Raw genomic sequence first — 5,749 nt, forward strand, 5'->3', positions numbered from 1 at the left:
TGAGCTAAATTGTGTATTCACAAGGTATAAATAATGTTATTACTTTATCAGCATTTATTCTAAATATTGATCTAGTTCTTTAAGCATTTATTATACTTTTATGATATAAATCATGTTGGCATGATTACTACTAGACCTTATTCAAGGACTACCTCTAGTTGTTGACCATAGATCACCTTTCTTTAACCACCTCTTATTTCTGTAGGACAATCTTTCTGAGCCTTTTTCTGTAAGATGTGTGAAAATATTGAGAGAAAAACAGAATTTAAGAGAGGCAGGATTGTGACGCCCTCAATCTCGGGGTTAGAAAATAAGGACTCATACACCTTTAATCTAATAATTAAATAAGCATAAACCCCGATTAACTACTAACAGGATCAACAGGATAAAGTATTAGACAAGATTACAACTACCAATACTATTAGATTAACAATATCGATTCCGGCCCGACAACACAGCTTAATTCCTAAGCTGACTCTTTAAATTGGAACGTTTTTACTTACGCTCCTATATTCTAATATACAGCAAGGACAATTAATCAACACTTAATCACATAATTAGAATCACATCACATAAAACATACTTTATTGACTTAATTACGTCGAAAAATTCTCAGTCGTCACAATCAACCCTCCTTAAAAGGATTCTGTCCCCAAAATCTAGTCTAAACAAATAGATGGGGATACTTTTCTTTCATTTCGCTTTCTAATTCCCAAGTCGATTCTTCGACTAGTGAATTTCTCCACAATACTCTAACTAAAGGTACAACTTTATTCCTGAGCGTCCTCTCTTTTCGGTCCAAAATTCGAACTGGTTGTTCCACATAAGACAAATCTGGTTAAATTTCCACTGGTTCTAATTCAATCACATGACTCGCATCCGTATTATACTTCTTTAGAAGAGATACATGAAATACATTGTGCAGATGTTTCATTTGCGGAGATAGCGCCAACTCATATTCCACTTTCCCAACTCGTCGCAATACTTCAAATGGTCCAATATACCTAGGACTCAACTTCCCTTTCTTTCTGAATCAGGTTAAACCCTTCCAAGGAGATATCTTTAATAAGACTTTGTCTCCAGATTCGAATTGCACATCTTTTCGTTCTTGATTTGCGTACTTTGTTTGGCGATCTTGAGCTGCAAGTAATCTCTTTCGAATCATTTCTACCTTTTCCTTTGTTTGTTGAACTAGCTCTGGGCTAATTAATTTGCGCTCACCAACTTTGTCCCAGTATGTAGGGGATCTACATTTTCTTCCATACAACACTTCATAAGGCGGCATGCCAATACTCGCGTGATAACTGTTGTTGTAGGAAAATTCAATCAACGGAAAATGATCGTCCCAATTTCCTTTGAAATCTATTGCACAAGTTCGCAACATATCTTCAATTGTCTGAATTATCCTTTCACTTTGTCCGTCCATCTGCGGATGATATGTCGTACTCATTTTCAACTTAGTTCCCAAGTGATCATGGAATTGTCTCCAAAATCTCGAGTTAAACCTCAGATCTCTATCAGACACGATAGATACAGGAACTCCATGACGCATCACAATCTCATTCAAATACAATTTGACCAACTTTTCCAACGAACACCTTTCATTTATCGGCAAGAAATGTGCTGACTTCATCAACCGATCGATTACCACCCAAATCGCATCATGATTTGACTTAGTTTTAGGTAATCCTACCACGAAATCCATCGCTACATGTTCCCATTTCCATTCGGGTATATCCAGTGGCTGAAGCAATCCGCTCGGCCTTTAATGTTCCGCTTTAACTCTTTGGCACGTGTAATATTTACTTATCCATTCTGCAATTTCCTTCTTCATGTTTGGCCACCAATAACTTTCTTTTAAATCCTGGTACATTTTCGTACTTCCAGGGTGAATTGAAAATCTCGAGTTATGCGCTTCTTGTAAAATCTCGTGTTTTAGTTCCACGACTTTAGGTATCCAAATATGCGAGTTAACACGGTATATTCCTTTTCCATCTTTTTGAACTTTAATTTCTTCTCCCGTCATCTTATCCTTTTCGCGATTCATCACTTGCTCTTGACAGCATCAAATCTTTTCTAAAATTTCGGGTTGAAATGACATTGCATATATAGCTTCACCTCCAAATTCTAGAGTCTGCACTTCTATTTCCATCTTTTCAAAATCCTTGATTAATTCTTCCGATGACGTTAACATATTCAACCTTTCCTTGCAACTTAGAGCGTCTGCTACCACATTTGCCTTTCCAGGATGATAGTTTATCGCACAATCATAATCTTTGATCAATTCCAACCACCTTCTTTGTCTCATATTCAATTCCTTCTGAGTAAAGATATACTTTAAACTCTTATGATATGTGTAAATCTCGCACTTTTCCCCGTACAAATAATGCCTCCAAATCTTAAGGGCAAACACAATTGCTGCCAATTCCAAATCATGCGTTGGATATTTTTGCTCGTGCGGATTGAGTTGCCTTGACACATATGCTATTACCTTTCCGTGTTGCATTAACACACATCCAAGTCCTTTATACGAAGCATCACTGAATATCACAAATTCCCCTTTTTCATCTGGTAATACCAATACTGGGGCGGTTACCAACCTCTTCTTTAACTCCTGAAAACTTTCCTCGCACTTTTCCGTCCAGACAAACTTCTCGTTCTTTCTTGTCAACTTCGTTAATGGGACAGCAATCTTAGAAAAATCTTGCACAAACCTCCTGTAATATTCGGCTAATCCCAGAAAAATTCTGACTTCCGTAGGAGTCTTGGGTCTTTCCCAATTCATTACATCTTCTATCTTGGATGGGTCCACTTTGATTCCTTCTTTATTAACTACATGACCAAGAAATTGTACTTCCTTTAGCCAAAATTTACACTTTGAAAACTTAGCGTACAGCTTCTCTTTCCTCAGAATTTCCAAGGAAATCCTCAAATGCTCCTTATGATCTTCTTCCGTCTTGGAGTAAATCAGTATATCGTCGATAAACACAATAACGAACTTATCCAAATATTGCTTGAATACTCTGTTCATAAGATCCATAAATGCGGCTGGCGTATTCGTCAAGCCAAATGCCATTACCAAAAACTCGTAGTGTCCATATCTCGTTCGAAATGTTGTCTTGGGTATATCTTCTGCTTTGATCTTTAACTGATGATACCCAGATCTTAAATCAATCTTGGAGAAACACGAAGCTCCTTTTAACTGGTCAAACAAGCCATCGATCCGCGGTAGAGGGTACTTATTCTTAATCGTCAATTTATTCAATTCACGATAATCAATGCACAACCTCATACTTCCATCCTTTTTCTTTACAAACAACACCGGTGCGCCCCACGGGGATACACTCGGTCGAATTACTCCTTTGTCCAACAATTCTTGTAACTAAGCTGCCAATTCCTTCATCTCGACAGGCGCCATGCGATAGGGAGCTTTCGACACTGGTTCCCTTCCAGGAGCAAAATCAATCGTAAACTCGATCTCTCTGTCTGGAGGTAGTCTAGGAAATTCATCAGGAAATATATCCGAAAAATCTCTTACTATCGGAATATCCTCGATCCTTAAAGATTCCTTCTCCATATCCATGACATGAGCCAAATAAACTTCGCATCCTTGATGTATTAATCTTCTTGCCTCAATAGCTGTTAGGAATTTCTTCTCTTGCCTCTTTCCTTTGAATATCACCTCGTCACCATCCTTGGTTCTTAACTTCACCTTTTTACTTTTACATTCTATTTGCGCTTCATGGTTTGACAACCAATCCATCCCTGGTATAACCTCAAATTCTCCTAACTTAAAGGGAATTAAGTCAGCAGAAAAGTGCCGACCTTCTATAATCACATCACAATCGGGACAAATCTTATTAACAATAACTTTCTCTTGATTTGCTACCTCTATAATCAAACTAGGTTCTAGAGGGTACGCAACACAATTTAACTTATTGAGAATACTTTCAGAGATAAAAGATCTAGTTGCTCCAGAATCCATCAATACTTTTACTTCTACTGAGTTAACAACAAGCATACCTGCTACCACGTCCACATCTTGCACCGCATCTTTCATCGTCATGTTAAAGGTCCTAGCTCTGGGTTGAGCTGGTGGTGCTGGGAGAGACAGAGGTCTAGCAATCCTAAGAACATTAGCCTTCTGAACAGGCTCTTTACAATTTCTGGCCATATGGCCCACTTTACCACACTTGAAACAGGCCAAATCAGGCTTCCTCACTCCACTTGGGCATTCTGAAGAGTAATGTCCCTTCTGATTGAATTTAAAACATGTCACATCCAACTTATTACACCTTCCCGGGTGTCTCTTTCCACAATTCTTGCATTCTTGAATTTGGGGCCTGTTATCCTTCCCCGGTTGTCCTGCTCTCTGGAAATGGTTCTTCTGAGCTCCGTTACCGGGTTTAAATTTTTGAAATTTTTGTTTCTGACCTCCACCATTCTTGCCAAACTTCCCTCTAAACTTTGAATTTCCTTGCTCTTGCTCTGAGCTTTCAAATTTCCTCTTTCTTCCTTCATTTTCTCTCCTTGCAGCTTCCCGCTCACCTTCCACTATCATTGCCTTTTGAATCAAGGCAGCATAATTCTTGATCTCTAACAATGCTACTTGACTCCTAATCCATGGCTTAAGTCCCTGTTGGAACCTCTTAGCCTTCTTCGCTTCCGTATTCACATACTCAGGTACGAATCTAGACAACTCCGAGAATTTTACTTCATATTCTGCTACTAACATATCCTCTTGTCTAAGGTACAGAAATTTCATTTCCAATTGATCTTGCATATAGCTCGGCAAATACTTCTCCAGAAACATCTCAGTGAACTTCTCCCATGTTAAGTCCTTACCTTTCAACAACGCCTTCGGAGACTCCCACCAGAAACTTGCTTCATCTTTAAGGTAATAACTTGCATACTGAGCTTTCTTGTCGTCCTTAACTTCTGCTAACTCAAAGGCTTTTTCTATTTCTCTCAACCACGACTGAGCTTTAATCGGGTCTGGCAAACCTAAGAACTCTGGGGGATGAACAGATTGAAAGTGTTTGAAATTTCCAACTTTAGGGGCCACAGGTTGTTGCAAGAGCTGAGCAAGTCTGCTCATCATGGTGGTTTCTGGGTTTACTTCTGGGTCTTGTATGGGAATTTCTTCTTCTAGGTGATCTGGTGAGTTGGCCATTTCTTACAAACGTGATTGAGCAATTATTTAGCAATATAATGGCATGGCATATATAGCAACAGTTTCTATAAAATCTCTTTTGTGGGTTTTTAAGTTTGACCCAATTTGCACATGCAATCCTATTACTACATAATTCTCATATCAGTGTTGTTTCATCATGGCACGAAGTAGGGTATTACGAATTTTAAACAGTGGTATGGAAACATGGTATTGAGAATAGTTTGTGAGATATTTAGGGTGCACAATGGAAAGCAAGACCATGGATTTATTTTAAACAGAGGGTACATAAAGAAAAGTCTGGCTATTACAAGTTCTGAAATAAGGTACAATAATATAGCAGGGTTAAACAGAGGAAAAACCAGAAAATATCCCCCTATCTACCCCTAACTTCTAACAGCTACTGCTACAACATAGTTCTGAAATACAACAAGGTAAATAAAAAAGGGATCCCGGCATCTGACCAAGTATCCCAAAGCCTACCGGCGCTGAAAAACAACAATCTACGGGCTCAACCAACAGTCCCGTCTAATCATCCATAATCTCTCTTAACACAACCAACATCCAGCGAATGATCTT

Source organism: Apium graveolens, chromosome 3 (genome assembly GCF_009905375.1).
Source record: "Apium graveolens cultivar Ventura chromosome 3, ASM990537v1, whole genome shotgun sequence".
In the NCBI taxonomy this organism is placed as follows: Eukaryota; Viridiplantae; Streptophyta; class Magnoliopsida; order Apiales; family Apiaceae; genus Apium; species Apium graveolens.